This window comes from Lontra canadensis, unplaced genomic scaffold (genome assembly GCF_010015895.1).
Source record: "Lontra canadensis isolate GAN:19392208 unplaced genomic scaffold, GSC_riverotter_1.0 scaffold54, whole genome shotgun sequence".
Taxonomy (NCBI): Eukaryota; Metazoa; Chordata; class Mammalia; order Carnivora; family Mustelidae; genus Lontra; species Lontra canadensis.
In genome coordinates this window covers 6,412,337-6,433,069 of record NW_022631048.1, presented here as the reverse complement: position 1 = coordinate 6,433,069, position 20,733 = coordinate 6,412,337, and the positions used below count along the sequence as shown (strand labels likewise).

General features: G+C 35.5%; 1 pseudogene; it reads right to left on the bottom strand.

The window, feature by feature from the left end:
- LOC116877882 overlaps positions 1-18,755 on the bottom strand; it is a 29,878-nt pseudogene extending 11,123 nt beyond the window's left edge.
- Between the last annotated feature and the right edge of the window lie 1,978 nt (positions 18,756-20,733).

Genomic DNA, 20,733 nt, shown 5'->3' with positions numbered 1-20,733 from the left:
TTTTTTTTTTTTTTTTTTTTTCTGAACCTTTTTATCCCCTTTCTCCCCCCTCACGATTTGGATCTCTTCTGATTTGGCTAAAGCATATTTTCCTGGGGTAGTTGCCACCCTTTTAGTATTTTACTTGCTCCTTCATATACTCTTATCTGGACAAAACGACAAGGCGGAAAAATTCACCACAAAAAAAAGAACAAGAGGCAGTACCAAAGGCTAGAGACCTAATCAATACAGACATTGGTAATATGTCAGATCTAGAGTTCAGAATGATGATTCTCAAGGTTCTAGCCAGGCTCGAAAAAAGCATGGAAGATATTAGAGAAACCCTCTCAGGAGATATAAAAGCCCTTTCTGGAGAAATAAAAGAACTAAAATCTAACCAAATTGAAATAAAAAAAGCTATTAATAAGGTGCAATCAAAAATGGAGGCTCTCACTGCTAGGATAAATGAGGCAGAAGAAAGAATCAGCGATATAGAAGACCAAATGACAGAGAATAAAGAAGCTGAGCAAAAGAGGGACAAACAGCTACAGAACGAGGGAAGAATTTGAGAGATAAGTGACACCATAAGATGAAACAACATTAGAATAATTGGGATTCCAGAAGAAGAAGAAAGAGAGAGGGGAGCAGAAGGTATATTGGAGAGAATTATTGGAGAGAATTTCCCCAATATGGCAAAGGGAACAAGCATCAAAATCCAGGAGGTTCAGAGAACCCCCCTCAAAATCAATAAGAATAGGTCCACACCCCGTCACCTAATAGTCAAATTTACAAGTCTTAGTGACAAAGAGAAAATCCTGAAAGCAACCCGGGAAAAGAAGTCTGTAACATAAAATGGTAAAAATATTAAATTGGCAGCAGACTTATCCACAGAGACCTGGCAGGCCAGAAAGAGCTGCCATGATATATTCAGAGCACTAAATGAGAAAAACATGCAGCCAAGAATACTCTATCCAGCTAAGCTATCATTGAAAATAGAAGGAGAGATTAAAAGCTTCCAGGACAAACAAAAACTGAAAGAATTTGCAAACACCAAGCCAGCTCGACAGAAAATATTGAAAGGGGTCCTATAAGCAAAGAGAGACCCTAAAAGTAGTAGATCAGAAAGGAACAGAGACAATATACAATAACAGTCACCTTACAGGCAATACAATGGCACTAAATTCATATCTCTCAATAGTTACCCTGAATGTTAATGGGCTAAATGCCCCAATCAAAAGACACAGGGTATCAGAATGGATAAAAAAACAAAACTCATCTATATGTTGCCTAAAAGAAACTCATTTTAAACCTGAAGACACCTTCAGATTTAAAGTGAAGGGGTGGAAAAGAATTTACCATGCTAAATGACATCAGAAGAAAGCAGGAGTGGCCATCCTTAGATCAGATCAATTAGGTTTTAAGCCAAAGACTATAATAAGAGATGAGGAAGGACACCATATCATACTCAAAGGATCTGTCCAACAAGAAGATCTAACAATTGTAAATATCTATGCCCCTAACGTGGGAGCAGCCAACTATATAAACCAATTAATAACAAAATCAAAGAAACACATCAACAATAATAGAATAATAGTAGGGGATTTAACACTCCCCTCACTGAAATGGACAGATCATCCAAGCAAAAGATCAACAAGGAAATAAAGGCCTTAAATGACACACTAGACCAGATGGACATCACAGATATATTCAGAACATTTCATCCCAAAGCAACAGAATACACATTCTTCTCTAGTGCACATGGAACATTCTCCAGAATAGTTTACATCCTCGGTCCTAAATCAGGTCTCAACCGGTATCAAAAGATTGGGATCATTCCCTGCATATTTTCAGACCACAATGCTCTGAAGCTAGAACTCAATCACAAGAGGAAATTTGGAAAGAACCCAAATACATGGAGACTAAACAGCATCCTTCTAAAGAATGAATGGGTCAACCAGGAAATTAAAGAAGAATTGAAAAAAGTCATGGAAACAAATGATAATGAAAACACAACAGTTCAAGATCTGTGGGACACAACAAAGGCAGTCCTGAGAGGAAAATATATAGTGGTACAAGCCTTTCTCGAGAAACAAGAAAGGTCTCAGGTACACAACCTAACCCTACACCTAAAGGAGCTTTAGAAAGAACAAGAAAGAAACCCTAAACCCAGCAGGAGAAGAGAAATCATAAAGATCAGAGCAGAAATCAATGAAATAGAAACCAAAAAAACAATAGAACAAATCAACGAAACTAGGAGCTGGTTCTTTGAAAGAATTAATAAGATTGATAAACCCCTGGCCAGACTTATCAAAAAGAAAAGAGAAAGGACCCAAATAAATAAAATCATGAATGAAAGAGGAGAGATCACAACTAACACCAAAGAAATACAGACAATTATAAGAACATACTATGAGCAACTCTACGCCAACAAATTTGACAATCTGGAAGAAATGGATGCATTCCTAGAGACATATAAACTACCACAACTGAATCAGGAAGAAATAGAAAGCCTGAACAGAACCATAGCCAGTAAGGAGATTGAAACAGTCATCAAAAATCTCCAAACAAACAAAAGCCCAGGGCCAGACGGCTTTCTGGGGGAATTCTACCAACATTTAAATAAGAACTAATTCCTATTCTCCTGAAACTGTTCCAAAAAATAGAAATGGAAGGAAAACTTCCAAACTCATTTTATGAGGCCAGCATCACCTTGATCCCAAAACCAGACAAGGATCCCATCAAAAAAGAGAACTACGGACCAATATCCTTGATGAACACAGATGCAAAAATTCTCACCAAAATACTAGCCAATAGGATTCAACAATACATTCAAAGGATTATTCATCACGACCAAGTGGGATTTATTCCAGGGCTGCAAGGTTGGTTCAACATCTGCAAATCAATCAAAGTGATACAACACATTAATAAAAGAAAGAACAAGAACCATATGATACTCTCCATAGATGCTGAAAAAGCATTTGACAAAGTACAGCATCCCTTCCTGATCAAAACTCTTCAAAGTGTAGGGATAGAGGGCACATACCTCAATATTATCAAAGCCATCTATGAAAAACCCACCTCAAATATCATTCTCAATGGAGAAAAACTGAAAGCTTTTCCTCTAAGGTCAGGAACACGGCAGGGATGTCCATTATCACCACTTTTGTTCAACATAGTACTAGAAGTCCTTGACGCAGCAATCAGACAACAAAAGGAAATTAAAGGCATCCAAATCGGCAAAGAAGTCAAACTATCACTCTTCGCAGATGATATGATACTGTATGTGGAAAACCCAAAAGACTCCACTCCAAAACTGCTAGAACTGGTACAGGAATTCAGTAAAGTGTCAGGATATAAAATCACTGCACAGAAATCAGTCGCATTTCTCTACACCAACAACAAGACAGAAGAAAGAGAAATTAAGGAGTCAATCCCATTTACAATTGCACCCAAAACTATAAGATACCTAGGAATAAACCTAACCAAAGAGACTAAGAATCTATACACAGAAAACTATAAAGTACTCATGAAAGAAATTGAGGAAGACACAAAGAAATGGAAAAATGTTCCATGCTCCTGGATTGGAAGAATAAATATTGTGAAAATGTCTATGCTACCTAAAGCAATCTACACATTTAATGCAATTCCTATCAAAGTACCATCCATTTTTTTCAACGAAATGGAACAAATAATGCTAAAATTTATATGGAACCAGAAAAGACCTTGAATAGCCAAAGGAATATTGAAAGAGAAAGCCAAAGTTGGTGGCATCACAATCCCGGACTTCAAGCTCTATTACAAAGCTGTCATCATCAAGACAGCATGGTACTGGCACAAAAACAGACACATAGATCAGTGGAACAGAATAGAGAGCCCAGAAATAGACCCTCAACTCTATGGTCAACTAATCTTCGACAAAGCAAGAAAGAATGTCCAATGGAAAAAAGACAGCCTCTTCAATAAATGGTGTTGGGAAAATTGGACAGCCACATGCAGAAAAATGAAACTGGATCATTTCCTTATACCACACACAAAAATAGACTCAAAATGGATGAAGGACCTCAATGTGAGAAAGGAATCCATCAAAATCCTTGAGGAGAACATAGGCAGCAACCTCTTCAACCTCAGCCGCAGCAACATCTTCCTAGGAACATCGCCAAAGACAAGGGAAGCAAGGGCAAAAATGAACTATTGGGATTTTATCAAGATCAAAAACTTTTGCACAGCAAAGGAAACAGTCAACAAAACCAAAAGACAACTGACAGAATGGGAGAAGATATTTGCAAACGACATATCAGATAAAGGGCTAGTGTCCAGAATCTATAAAGAACTTAGCAAACTCAACACCCAAAGAACAAATAATCCAATCAAGAAATGGGCAGAGGACATGAACAGACATTTCTGCAAAGAAGACATCCAGATGGCCAACAGACACGTGAAAAAGTGCTCCATATCACTCGGCATCAGGGAAATACAAATCAAAACCACAATGAGATATCACCTCACACCAGTCAGAATGGCTATAATTAACAAGTCCGGAAATGACAGATGCTGGCGAGGATGCGGAGAAAGGGGAACCCTCCTACACTGTTGGTGGGAATGCAAGCTGGTGCAACCACTCTGGAAAACAGCATGGAGGTTCCTCAAAATGTTGAAAATAGAACTACCCTATGACTCAGCAATTGCACTGCTGGGTATTTACCCTAAAGATACATACGTAGTGATCCGAAGGGTCACGTGCACCCGAATGTTTATATCAGCAATATCTACAATAGCCAAACTATGGAAAGAACTTAGATGTCCATCAACAGACGAATGGATAAAGAAGAAGTGGTATATATACACAATGGAATACTATGCAGCCATCAAAAGAAATGAAATCTTGCCATTTGCGACAACGTGGATGGAACTAGGGGGTATCATGCTTAGCGAAGTAAGTCAATCGGAGAAGACAACTATCATATGATCTCCCTGATATGAGGGAGAGCAGATGCAACATGGGGGGTTAAGGGGGTAGGAGAAGATTAAATGAAACAAGATGGGATTGGGAGGGAGACAAACCATAAGTGACTCTTAATCTCACAAAACAAACTGAGGGTTGCTGGGGGGAGGGGGTTGGGAGAGGGGGGGTGGGGTTATGGACATTGGGGAGGGTATGTGCTATGGTGAGTGCTGTGAAGTGCGTAAACCTGGATTCACAGACCTGTACCCCTGGGGATAAAAATATATTATACGTTTATAAAAAATAAAATTAAAAAAATTAAAGTATTTATATTTAAAAAGTATTTTAAAATAAATAGAATGTTTAAGTAAAACAATGAAATAGAGAAATTAAATTGCTGTCACCCCTAATTTTTCACCAAAAAGATCTAGTTACAGATGTGGTTTTATAAATAAGTTCTGCCAACCTCAAGAAAGATGAGGAAGAAATAATTGCAAGATGATTCAGAGAATTGAAAAGGAATGCAATTATCTATTTCATTTTATGAAGGTATTGTAACATCAATACCAAATAAGACAAATAGAGACAAAAAATAGAAAAGTATGACTCAATCTAATTTATAAGCATAGATGCAAAAATCCTTAAAAAAAAAAAAAGATAGCAAATTTACACGTGCAAAAAAAATTACTAGTCAAATTTGGCCTCAGGTGTGCAGACAGTATTTCAACATTATAAATCTATTCATGTGAATCATCCCATTAATGGATTTAATGGTTAAAATTCATTTTGAAAAAATATTTTTAGGAGAATATAAGATAATATATAAAAAATAAAATTAACAAACATTAATGATGAAATAATCTGAGATATTTAATGCATACCAGTGATAAAAGTTCTGAGCAGAGGAAAAAAAGGTAAAAAACTCTAAGTGAATAATATTTTTTACAAAAACCTACAGTAAGCTTCACACTTAGTATTCCATTTTAGAAGTATTCCAGTTAAATTCAGGCGGAAACCAGTCATAACCATTAAAACACTTAGAGTTCTATTACCAAAGAGAACCAGCTCCAAACTCTTCTTAAAAGGATAAAGACTGATTTTATTCAAAACTTTCAATATGGGAAAAGAGACCCCTGTATAGAACAGGGCTCAATTTTTTTTTTTTTTTTTTTTTTTTTTTTTTTTGACAGAGAGAAACTAGGCAGTGAGGCAGGCAGAGAGAGAGGAGGAAGCAGGCTCCCTGTGGAGCAGAGAGCCCGATGCGGGGCTCGATCCCAGGACCCTGGGATCATGACCTGAGCAGAAGGCAGAGGCTTTAACCCACTGAGCCACCCAGGTGCCCCAGAACAGGGCTCAATTTTGAATACAATAAGACAGCTGAGGATTTATAGCTAGGAATGGGGGTGTGATTCCCAGTGTATGGAAAATTACTAAAAAGAGGAGACATCAAATGTTGGAGGGGTTTCTTGCTGAGGAGGGCCAGGATGACCAAGTAAGAGGAAGGAAGGTTAAGGAATTTGACTAGATATTGAGACTAATCACTTAAGAGGGAGGTAGATTCTATCTCAAGGAGCAGCAGGGTTCTTGCTAAAACTAAGCTGTGCGTGTTGGACAAGGACAGCGACCAAGGTCAACACCTTGTCAAAAACAACCTGACTTAAGTTTGGCCAAGGACAGCATCTTGTCACCTTATTTTACTAAAAATTCAAGATAAGCAATGAAGTAAGAAAAAAAAGTAACAAAGATTTGAAAAGAAAAGCTAATTTTTCCTTGCTTTAAAATTTTACTTTATCTATCCAGAAAGTCCAAAGGACTCTAGAAATTGTAGAGCATGCTGATTTGCTGGATAAATTTAAAAATGGGAATACCAATGGCATTGTAAAAGCAGTAGCCACTCAGGAAAATAAACGTATCTGTAAAATGTTTTACCTTTTCTATCAAAAAAGTCTATTTAGAAAAATAATTTTGGGAAAAAAGTGATAAAAACATTATTGAAATACATAAAAGATGAAGCAAAAAAATGAGAGAGCCCATTTCATGAATAAAGAAATACAATTTTGATTAAATTATTATTATTATTATTAATTAAAGCAAAAAATAATTAAAGCCAACTTTTACTGAGCATCTTCCATACGTCAAGCACCTTTTCCATGTACTTTACAAAATATACTTTATTTAATTCTTACATCATTCTGAAATTTCACAATGATCATGTTCATTTTAAAGGTATAAAACCAGGCAGGCAAAGGTTAACAATTACTTACTATCACAATGGAAGTAAGAAGCAGAAGTGGAATGAACACTATCTAGTTATTCTTTATATTTTTTTTAATTTTTTAAAGGTTTTATTTATTCATTTGACTGAGAGAGACACAGTGAGAGAGGGAACACAAGCAGGGAGAGTGGGAGAAGGAGAAGCAAGCTTCCTGCCAAGCAGGGAGCCCAATGCGGGGCTCGATCCCAGCACCCTGGGATCATGACCAGAGCCGAAGGCAGATGCTTAAAGACTGAGCCACCCATGTGCCCCAAATGAACACTACTTAATTTAAAAATCTAACATAGCTCCAATTTAAAAAAAACTAAAGGATAAACTAATTGTTGATGTATGTTTCTGTTACATAATTTGGTAAGTTTTTCTCTACCAAAAATTTTAATAAGAAGAAATGAAGCAAAGTTTATTCTAGGTATGCAGAGGGTTAGTGGTAAAATACAACAGTGTTTGTTCACTCTTACTCATAGGTAGGGGGCAAAGTAAGATGTATTCACAAATGCACCTAGAGAAATAGTGTCATTTCAACATTTGCCAGACTAATATATGTAAGGTAGATGGATCCTTGATGAATTTTAGTAAGTGATCATGCTTCCTATTATAGATAATTCACCTGTCTATGATGTGTTAGGTAAAACTGAGAAGTCAAGAGAAGAGGCAGAGAATGCAATTAGAAGGACACAGTAATTGTCCAAATGAGAGATGATGCCCACTCAACAGTAAACATAAAGTGGGTGAGAACAGGACTGAGGAGGGAAGCATTAAAGAACTAAGAGAGCCCAGACATGGGGATGGTGGAAAGCTGAATGCCATTTATCTCGCTTTCGTGATTAGAGTTAGGATGAAATGGATCTACACATTGAGACAGGAAGAACAGGGGGTGGAAAGGAAATTATTAAATATGCTTAAGCTTTTTATGGAAATCCAGAGTAACATTTCTGCATCTGAGTCCAAAACTCAAGATGTCAGGACAAAAGCAAAAGTCAGGCAGCATTAAATTAGGAAAAGGATGAGCTAAAGACAGAATGCTGAAGAAATTGATGTGTTATCCACAAAGGAGGAGGTGGAGGATTTTGTGGGAAAGGCAGAAAAGTGAGAACTTAAAGGGTAAGAAGAACTATGAGAGAGGCTAATAATGGCATCAAGAGAATAGAGTTTCAACAAGTGAGTGGCCCATAGTATAAAAAATAACTTAGTCAAACTTAGGAATAGTTAAGATAAGAACAGCAAGACCCCATTGCACTTGGCAAGGTGTTGAGCATCAGATGGTTTTGTCAGTTATTGCACTGCAGAGTGAATTATGGCAAATTTAGTGTCTTGAGTTATCAGGCAATGAGAGGTAGGAGGTCAACGAGCAGACTATGTCTGTATGAAGATTTGTTGAGAAACATAGAGATGGGGCAGTCAGAGGGAAGCAGCAGCAAGAAAGGAAGCTGGGATGAGGGAAACGAGATATTGTTATTGTTGTTAAACAATAAGATGTTTTCAATCTTAGAGAAAAGAGCTAAAAGAGGGAGAGTTTTAAAGAGAGACATAATTTATGAAGTCAGTTCTTAGAGGTTACTAAAGCTATGAGCAAAAGTGGGATCCAAGTTCATGTTCCATCAGAGGTAGAGAGAACCATTTAGGAATAAAATGTAGTCTGTGAACTGGACCAGTACTCTTCCAGGGCTGGTCCGCACACCAGCAACATCAGCAGTAGGTGGTCCACTGAATTAGAATCTCTACATCTGGAAACCAGAAATCCACCTTGTAACAAGATCCCTGGGTGATTCCTCTGTATTTTAATTTTTTCATAATGTCATGAGAGATAGTTCACAAAGAGATGTAAAAAGCCTTTTTCAGATAAGATTTTTAAATCCATCATTATTATTATAATATCATATATAATCGAGGAACGAGAGCACAAGGAAAGTGAATAGGAATTTGAGAAGATGACCTTCCTGTCTCAGGCTTTCATCTACAGAGGTAAATGTGAAATTAGTTTTCCTTTTCACATAATGTACGCTACCATTAGCTCTGCTAGTTCCAACTTGTATATTACATATTTATATATTTAAGAGCATGGGATATATGATCTGATAAGCAATCTGATAAGAAAAAATTAGCTATCTTAGAAAGCCAACATTTCAAAATATTCCTACGAGCCATATTGTTGAGCAAAACTTTGAAAAATTAGATTAAAATAATCATAAATGAGGAGTGATTTACTATGAAATACAGCAAATATATGTAATATGTCATATGCGTATGAAATAATATTTGTTGACCTGTTTCCCATTGGATTTGACTCACTATGCAATGACAACCCAGTTTTAAGAAGAGTAACACAAACTGAGGAAGATTAGAGTTCCTGGCTCTTTATTAGCCTTTACATAACTTTTGGCCCTTCCCTTATCATGCCTCTTCTGGAGAGTCCTCTGATCTCTTGAGATGCTTACTATCAAATTGCTGTGTTATCCAATGAAAATGGTTTTAAAAGGAGTCCCCCTTTAACCCAGAAAGAAGCACATATGCCAATGAGATGATTTTTTATTCTAATATGAGAATTAATTCCTAGACTAGAATTTTGGGAATACAAAAATTATGTAACTGTTTTCTTCTAAAACTTTACTGAAGTTTTAGTTTGAATCTTGATTTCTGCATAATAGCAAATTATAGTAAAAGAGTTTTTAGAGTTACTCCATGTTAATTCCATTATTAGGTATTTCTCATTTCTTGCTTTTCTTTTCTCCAAAAGACATCTCAGTTCTGGGAGTCCTGTGTAATAAGATTGAATCAAAGAATGCATCTGGTTGATGGTCGTCTTGTAGTTTTACCTCACACAATGAACAATTGTGCCATGTACAGTTGTGCCTTCTGATCTTTGCCTAGCCCAGCTGCACTCATGAAGTAGCTAGTTCTTCTGCACCTGAGTTTCTGCTGACATTCAGGTGAACTCCATCTAATAAGCTTCTTGCTATTTTCTGTATCTTCTGGTCAAGACCACATTTTAGCACCAACTCTTTCTCTCAACTAATTTTAGACTCTTCTCAGCAGCATGGTTGCCCACCCCACGTTACGGTCATGGTCAAGAAAATCCAGGGTATCTCTAAAACACTATCCCTCAGATTTATTACTTGGTGTTGTAATTATCTGGAATGAAGAGTTAATTATCTCAACTCTGATTTCACAAAAAGTGTCTGTTGGTTCTATCATCTACTGCAAACTTTAATAGAATAGGTGGCAGAAAAAGGTCTCCCAGCAACCAACCACACGTCTGATTGTTCTTTACCAAGGGACACTTCCACTCTTCTAATCAATCAGACAAGAAAGGGATGTTGTGGCTTTTCATCTACTCCCTTTCCACTATATTAAATACATAGGCTGAAATATTTGATAGTAGAGAGTTAGATAAATACCATATGATATAGTAATTCTACTACTGGGTATTTACACAAAGAAAACAAAAACATCAATTTGAAAAGATAAGTTCACTCTTATGTTTCTTGCAACATTATTTACAGTCATCAAGATACAGAAGTGACCCATGTGTCCATCAATAGATGAATGGATAAAGAAGATAAATATCTTCTTTATGCATTCTATATTCTTCATCATACATATATATAATATCATATATATATATATATATATATATTCCTTAGGATATTTTTCATCCATAAAAAAGAGCAAAATCTTGCCATTTACAACAACATGGATGGATCTAGAGGAAATAATACTAAATAAAATAAATAAGGTAGAAAAAGACAAATACCATATGATTTCACTCATGTGTGAGATTTTAAAAAGAAACAAATGAACAAAGAAAAAGAGAGAAAAAAACTCAAAAATACAGAAAATAAAACAATGGTTACTAGAAGAAGGTGGGTCAGGAGATAGGTGAAATAGATACAGGGCATAAGAAGTACAAACTTCTAGTTACAAAATAAATAAGTCCTGAAGCTGAAAAGTACAATATAGGGAATATGATCAATAAGATAGTCATAATGTCATTTCATAACAGATGGTGACTACACTTATTTAATGGAGTTCTGAGTAATGTATAAAATTGTGATATCATTATGTTGTTCACATGAAACTGTTTAACGGTGAGTCATAATATACTTCAATAAGAGTTAAAAATACTTAAAATATATAGAAGGAGAAAAAAAGAAACTGAAATATGTGATAGTAGAGGATTAGAGAACTATATTTAGGAAATTTATGAAAATAAAATTTAGAACTATGACAACTCAGCCATAAGTTTTGCTAGATAGAAAGTCTAAATTAAAGGTCAACTTTATTAGACTCAATACACCATAACATTTATCCTTGAAATTTAAATAGAATTTACTAATAAACTATTTACATATAAAGTTCTAAAATAACTTACAGTGGCCTTATTATAATGTAAGGTCTTATAGGAAATACTTTACGGGAAAAAATATATATTTCAAAACTAGAAGAAATTATAGTCAGAAGTTTATATCTATAATGAGAAAGTTTAGATTTAAGTGAAGTAAAATAACCATACATCAAATTTTTGCAAAAATTAAAGAGAAATGAAAGAGCAGACAGATTTTAAATTAGACGCTGGAAGGACACCTGAGGGGCTCAGTCACTTCAGCACCCAACTCAGTTTTACCTCAGGTCATGCTCTCAGAGTCATGAGATCCAGCCCCACAGTGGGCTCTGCCCTGGGCGTGGAGCCTGTTCTCCAAGATTCCTTCTCACCCTTTGTCCCACCCCCGGCCACTCGCATAGGCATGCATTCTCAATAAATAATAAACAAACAAATAAATATTAGATATTAGAATAAAAATTAGTTTGAGAATAAGTAAGAATAAGCCATTCATTTTTGCGTATGATAAGAGGTAAATCACCTTAACTTAAGTAAGAATAACAAGCCAGGACCAATTAGTTTCAAAAATGAGAAAACAAAATGTTCTTGCATATGATCTGGACCTTATTTAAAATATAATATCAAAAGGCACCTGGGTGGCTCAGTGGGTTAAAACTTCTGCCTTCGGCTCAGGTCATGATCTCAGGGTCCTGGGATTGAGTTGTGCATCGGGCTCTCTGCTTGGCAGGGAGCCTGCTTTCTCCTCTCTCTCTGCCTGCCTCTCTGCCTACTTGTGATCTCTGTCTGCCAAATAAATAAATAAAATCTTTAATATACATATATTAAAGATTTATTATTAAAGATTTTATTAAAGACATATTTTTAAATATGTTTTTAAATATTTTATTAAATACATATATATATAATATCAAAATAAATTTCTTTAACGTGTTTTGAGGTGTGATTGTAAAAGAATATGAGGAAATTTTTTTTTATATTTTGTGAACCTATCACATATATCCAGATACATTTAATCTTGGGGATGATATCTTAAATAGGTGATGGGGAGAAAAGAGGTGATATACAATTTAATATGAAACCTTATGGATGATACCAGGATAAGCGTGAAGAGCAATAGGCAACCCTAAAATTAAAAAAATAATAATAACATTTAATTTTCAAAACGGATTTTTTCATTCCACCTCAATAACTATAAAAATATATATGCTGAAAATAACATAATTTTGATTTAACAGTTACTAATAAAATGAAAGAGATTCTTGTATTCACTGATGGTAACTTAATACTAGTTCTAAATATTCCATAAGGACCCCAAATAGATTTTTTTGTTTCTGCATTAACTGCACAACTGTACTGAAACTCTCTTCAACCAAATATGTAACTAAGAAATGTTATAATAAGTAGTATCTTTGTAAATAATTGTAAAAGGATGTGATTTGGTTTCATTTAATTTGAAGTGAGTTTCCTAGGTACATACTTATTTAGAATTATGTTTCTTTGATATATCAACCCTTTCATCATTATAAAGTGCTCCTCTTTATTTTGAAATGATTATTTCTGATATTAGCACGCCAGCTTTTTTTATGCTTGAAGTTTACATGGTCTATACTTTTCAATCATTTAACTTTCACTTTCAGCCTGTATCCTCATGTATCAGGTCTTTCTCCTTTAAATAGAATTACTTAAGACTTGCTTTTTTTTTTTTTTAACCCAGATTGGAAATCTCTACCTTCTTTTTTTTTTTTAATCTCTACCTTCTTAATTAGACTTTTAATTGTTTTTTTAGTTTTTTAGTCCAACTATATGTAATGCAATTATATATGTGGTTGAATTTGTGGTTTGTTTACCATTTATTTTATTTATTTTCTCCTTTACAGCTTTGTTTTGATTATTCAAATGCTTATTTTCATATTCTTTTTATATACTCTATTACTTTTTAGCTGTATCACATTGGGTTTTTTGTTTGTTTATGTATTAGTACTGTAGAAATTGTACAACCACCCTTAAATTATCACAATCTGCTGTGAATTAATATCATATCACTCTTTGTAGACTGAATAAATCTTAAAATATTATAATTCCATTTATATGTCCTCCCATTATTTGTGCTACAATCTTAGATGGTTTACTTCCAAGTAAACCATAGCACATATTTATAATTTTTGCTTAAAAATATCAATGGTTACCCTCTATTAAACAATGTTTGTATAAAATGATTGAATTTCTAACAAAAAATGATAATGGAAAATAAATATGTCAGAACCTATAGGATATATTAAAAGCATTGACCAGAGGAAATTTGATGGCACTATACATTTTTGCAAGTAAAAAAACAAAAGTAAATGAATATAAGTGAATTAAGATCCCAGCCCAAAAACCTAGAAAAGGAACAACAAAGTACACCAGAAAAAGGCACAAGATGGAAAATAGTAAAAGGGAAAACCAAAGTGACAGATAATAGAAAAAGAGTAAACCTAATAACGAATGAATCAAAATCCTGGTGTTTGAAAAGTATGATTAAATATATAAGTCACTGCCTAACCTGGTTAATTTTAAAAAATATATTACCAAAGCACAAAAATACAAAATAAGAAATAAGCAAGAAGGGCAAATAACCATTGATACAGAAGAAAATATATATATTTTTAGATCAAGACATTTTGAAGACTTCTATGCACATAAGTGTGAACATCACATTGGGAGGGATTTTTTTTTTAATTTAAATTCAAGTTAGTTAACATGTAGTATAGTATTTGTTTCAGGAGCGAAATTTAGTGATTCATCACTTACACATACTATAACGCCCAGTGTTCATCACAAGTTCCCTCCTAATGCTCATCAGTGATTTAGCCCCTCCCTTATCTCCCTGCCCTCCAGCAACCCTCTGTTCTCTATCATTCAGGGTCTCTTATGGTTTGCCTCCCTCTCTGGGAAGGGAATAATTTCTTATTGAAATACAGACTAAGACAATTAACCCATTAGAGGTAGAAAGCCTAAAGAACTGATGTCTGGATGACATAGAAAATTTCTCCATAGAACTACAGATGGTTTCACAGGCAATTTCTGCCAAATCTCTAAGGCTCCAACAGTTCTGATGCAGTTGTAGGTATTTTATTATTTTCTGACTTCTACTTGATCCTTTTTAGAGTTTTCATTTCTCTTATAAAATTCTGTATTTCTTCACCTATTTCTTCCTATATTTAAAAAAATTAATACTTGTTTTAAAATCCTTTGATTTGCATTAATTCCGATGACTAGATACTCAGAATTTGCTTGTTTTCTTTCTGTTTATTTTATGTGTTCATTTTATTTCTGCTTATTTTATTTCTATTTATTTTAATTTTTTTATTCCAGGTTTTATTTAAATATTTAAAAAGTGCAGAATGGAGTATATTTTTAAATTGTACTTATTGTGTTCACAGAAATCACAAGCCTTGTTCTGTAGCTGGCAGTTATGATAAGGAGTTGACTCTTTTGAGTCCTCCATGATTGATCTGATCTGAAACTGGCCACACTTTTGTTGAGTACATTTAAACTGAACGAAGTCTTTAAACTCTATGCCAGCATCACCAAAAGGCTAAACTTTTGATCTTCTACGGTTTGAGCTGAGAGGGAAGTGTTCTAGTTTCACATAGTTTTTCTTCAACTTTGTATTCAGTTTTGTCAGGACCCCAGAATCCAAGCACATGGAGAATACACAACATTACATAAATTCTCTTTGATTTACTACCTCTTCACTCCTGCTTCCTTGGTTACAGTCTGACAAGAGAGTGGCAGAGAAACATTGTGTTTAAGCTATTTATTTTCCCTTTTGGGGTGCTCTAGATATCAACCTATCCCTCTAGCTTATGCTGCCACTCAAAGCTTGATTTATGTCTTCTCAGTCCTGCAAATCTTCCAATCTCCAGTGGATGACAGACCCACTTTTCTGCATACCTAATCTATCGATGATGCCATGGTTCTCTGCTAACATGTGAAGGATTTGTACTTCTCTCTATTTAATCAACCAAAACTTTCTTGCACCCACAGTGTTTCAATAGTGTGATAAAAAATGTATGACTTTGTTTTACCCATTAATCTTTCTTTCTCTTTTTGTTAAAAGTGACAATTATTAACATTTTACTGCATTCTAACTAGAAGTGAAAATAGCATCCTTAATTTTTAACTAAGGGCATAAAATGTCATTGTTATAATATAATAAACATTATATATTTAAGCAATTTCCTTTACAGACCCATCTTACTTCTATGTAAGAGATGTTAACATCTTCCTCATTGTTTCTGGACTTTACCAAATAATCTGTCATTTAAAGGATTGATGTTGTATTAATCAATAGCACTCATGTCATGTCATTCCATGATTTGTCAAGTATTTTACTAAGATCTTTTATGACATAAATAAGTAAAATATTTGATGTTATCTCCCAAGGTTCTGTAAATCCATGTTGTACACCAATTATAACTGTGGTTTCCTCTGTTATAGAAACAATGACATTTGTTAAAGGAATTATTTTTCTATGAAATAATTTGTAAGGACTGTGTATACTAGCAACCCCATTGTATCCATCATAAATAATTACGTTAAAATAGCATTTCCTCTGTGAATTTTTCATTCCTTAGACAACTTATATATGCTATTAGTTAAATTTCATTTGTAACATAGGATGATTTCAATGAGTTGTAATAAAAATTTGTTGTACTATAGTCTGTTACATGGTTATTTGTAAAATGTTTTAACATCTCATTGATTCTTCTTAAAAACAGTATCATTGCTTGATTGGACAGAGATACAACTTCACTTGAATTTTTTATTGGTGTATTAATAACCCTTTTCACATTTAGTAAGGTTAATTTTCCTCCAGTATTCCATGGTTTATCAGAGTTATTACTTCTTGCTATTTTTTACATAAAATTGACGCTTTTGTCTTGATTAGAAGACTTTCAAACCTTTCAAAGATAATATTCAATAGTTTCCCTCTGTGTGGCAAGATTATCTTGCCTAAGGCAAGATAAGCCTTTTCAAAAATTTTTGATAAATGTGGGCAAAATATTTACTTAATCTTGACAGTTTCCTTGCTTCATTAAAACCAATGTTTTGGCATAGGAAGAACTGTGGACAAAGATATAAAAATAAATTCAATTATTCATAGAATGTCAATCTTAAACTTTATGAAATAAGTTTTCAAAAATACAGTAATATATAGAATAATCACAAATGTGACAACAGAAAATGAAAGCTAACACGGATCTCTTGAGTTGGTGGTTCAAATACGCAGCTATTGACACAATTTTCCAAAATAGTAACTTCCTAGAAAAGTTCCAAGCAAAAATATATCTCCCCAATAACATATCTATATGCAGACCTTGAAAATCCATTGTATAAGAAATGCTTCAAAATATCATTTATTGATAACAAAAATGGATAATCATGGGAGTTTTTACATACATGAATATTCTGGAGACATTTTACTGTTATGCAGGATGCATGAAAATTCTTCTATGGGAAAGATTTTCTCAAATATCATGGGCCACCTAGAACCTCACATCCATACACTAAACCTATTTATACTTTTCAGTCACTGGGACACTGAAGAATAGAGTAATTTCCAAATTTTACTGTAGAGATATGGCCACTTAGAGAATCAAAGCTTAAACAAATTCACAAAAACAGAAATCACAAAAGTTAAACTTTTCAGTGTAAAAAAAAAACTGGAAATTATTAAACAAAGGAATAATATTAGGTACTGTCCAGGACTAATAGCATGTTGAAGAGAAACCAGTTCATTTTTCCAGCAACGCATCTACCACAGACATGAGGAAAATCCATATAAAACACTTCCCTGTGAAAGCAACTGAATCATGCTGGGTTTTATGAAGGAGCTAGTAAAACATTTTCTCTATTTCTTCTGTGATAATTGAGTTCTATTTCCCCTAGAATATATTTTGGATTTGTGTTTGTTTGGGTTTTAGCCTTAATAGAGGATTATTTTGTCTCAGTCAGCACAATTAAAACATCTCTAACAGTACATAAAACTATACATAAAATATAGAAAAGATCCAAAATTTTTCCTTCATATGACATGCCAGTATATGTAAGAGAAGGTATTGTTCATGGGGCAAGAGAAAAACGATTTGGGCAATGACCTAATTAGTTAAGCATTACCATCCAAAGACCGGGTAAATAAACCACAGTTTCAGTCAGAAAAGCAGTATTGCAAGAGTTCCTGTAAAGCAGGAACTTTTCCTCTCCCTGTCACATTTCATGCACAGCCTGACTATTCTCAATCATGATTCTCTGCCTTCTTTCACAGAAGAAAGATTATTTGGAGTGGTCCTAAAACAGTTGAGGAAATGCCTATCCCAATAGCCAATTTTAGCCATGAAAAATAACAGAAATGTGCTCGCTTCGGCAGCACATATACTAAAAATGAAAAATAACAGAAATGACAAAGTTAAAAAAAAAAAAAAAAGAATGTGTTGGGTTTCAGAAGTATCTCCCCTAGTAATTTTTAAGAAAGTTTACCATAAGTATTTCCAAAACCATCAGGCAGTACAATGCCCTGTGTATGGGAGTAAACACCTGTTTAGACCATCTGTCGAATTCTGTGCAGTAACTAGTTGTGTTCAACTCTTCCATCTCAGGAAGGTCAATAATCATCTGAATTCCTCTTTATCCACGGATCTCCTCAGCCTACTTTTAACAATGGAATAAGAAACTGATGTATGGGTTAAGTCCCCTGGTTCTCCTGAAGTCTCCTAGTTTCAATTATGTTTCAAGAATATGTTATTGTGAACTTACAGAAACAGTCTCTCAGCCATGAAAAACTCTCTCCCAAACTTTTTTTTGTTTAAAATTTTTAATTTAATTTAAATTAAATTTAAGACCAAGCAGAGGCTCTTTCCAAAAACCAGAAATGAAGCCAAATCATGAAATCACTCAATGCTTATAGAAGACAGCTCTGATTGGGGGGTGGAGGGTGTCATCTCAAATTGCCTTGGCAAAAACACAGGTCTTTGGCTGCTCTGGCTCTTTTTCCTCTTTCTCTGCCAGCCTACCAAGAGACCCCAAGGGGAAAGTGCTTTCACAGTTCTGGGTGGAGGAGACCTGGCCAATTACCGGCATTTGAACAGAGCAATTGCTTTCAAAGCTGTGATTTCCAAGGCGAAGTTTTCCCCACAGCGGTCACACTGAAATGGGTTAATTCCTGAACCCAGGAGCATGTGCTTTTTTTTTTTAGGTCCTGAATACCACTGTCTCTTACCCCACAAGCGGGGCACTGAAAAGCTCTGTCGGGACCATGCGAACTTGGTGGTTCATGCTGCGGGCAGAAGGAGCAACGCAGAGTTGGTAAGGATACTAAACATTTTCCAGTCGATCATCACCATCTGCGTGGGCAAGGGCTCTAGAAGTGCTTTGAAGGGTGGGTAACCCTTCAGGGACACCTCCATCCTCTGAGCCTTCGGGCAGTGCCCCTCCTGCCGCTCCGGGACAGGCTGGGGCGCTGGCGGGAGGGCACTAGGCTCACTACATCGCCCCTTCCCACCCCTCCCCAGGCACTGCACGGACCCTCGGACTCTCTCTCGTCCCTGCACCAAGCGGGTGGACAGCCTGCAGCGTGCCTGCGAGGTGGGAACTCTCCCACAATAGATTTAATAGCCCCCCCCCCTTAATTTCTAAGAAAAAGGCCTTTTATTTAAAATTGATTATCATACTCTATGTTTGTCAGAGAATGCTCTTTGGATTATTTGCATCCTTTAGAATTCATTAAGGTTTTCTTTGCAGTCAAAACTAGGGTAATCCTTACCGTAAACTTAGAAAGGACAGATATTCTCTATTTGTATTGCAGCTTTGATACGTATTTATAAAACCTGCATTGTCCATTACGTTGTTTAGATCTATATTCCTTGATCCGTATTGGACTGAGAGACGTGTTAATTTCTTGTATTTAGTTCGATTCTATTCGTCCTAGCATGTGTAGCTCCGTATTCTCTCCGCGAAGATCGGTGTTGCAGGTAAGGTATGAGAGCGATAGTAACTAAGATAGTAATTGTCATAGTTTCGTGTGAACTATACCTTTCAGCTTTATTTTTATTTATTTATTTTTTATTTGACAGACAGAGATTACAAGTAGGCAGAGAGGCAGGCAGAGAGAGGATTTGCTTTACAACAATTGCCCTGTGTGTTCATTCCTCTTACTCTCCATCTCCTGGGTTGGGTAATAAATTACCTGGTCACTCAAATTAAAAGTGAGCCTGATGTGGGGCTTGATCCCAGGACTCTGGGATCATGACCTTAGCCGAAGGCAGAGGCTTTAACCCACTGAGCCACCCAGGCGCCCCACCTTTCAGCTTTATAAAGTGACCTTTGCTTTTTCAGGTGTTCCTGGTCTGAATTTTACTATCAAGTATGAGACTCCTGCTTTACTCTTCATTTACCTAGTCTTGGTTTATATTTGTCATGCTTTTATATTTAAGCTTTCTAAGTACTGTTTTATGAGTTGGGTGTCTCTTTTTTTTTTTTAATTTTATTTTTTATAAACATATATTTTTCCCCCCAGGGGTACAGGTCTGTGAATCGCCAGGTTTACACACTTCACAGCACTCACCATAGCACATACCCTCCCCAATGTCCATAACCCCACCCCCCCCCCTACCAACCCCCCTCCCCCAGCAACCCTCAGTTTGTTTTGGGAGATTAAGAGTCACTTATGGTTTATCTCCCTCCCAATCCCATCTTGCTTCATTTACTCTTCTCCTACCCCCTTAACCCCCCCATGTTGCATCTCCTCTCCCTCATATCAGGGAGATCATATGATAGTTGTCTTCTCCGATTGACTTACTTCGCTAAGCATGATACCCTCTAGTTCCATCCACGTCGTCGCAAATGGCAAGATTTCATTTCTTTTGATGGCTGCATAGTATTCCGTTGTGTATATATACCACTTCTTCTTTATCCATTCGTCTGTTGATGGACATCTAGGTTCTTTCCATAGTTTGGCTATTGTAGACATTGCTGTTGTAAACATTCGGGTGCACGTGACCCTTCGGATCACTACGTTTGTATCTTTAGGGTAAATACCCAGCAGTGCAATTGCTGGGTCATAGGGTAGTTCTATTTTCAACATTTTGAGGAACCTCCATGCTGTTTTCCAGAGTGGTTGCACCAGCTTGCATTCCCACCAACAGTGTAGGAGGGTTC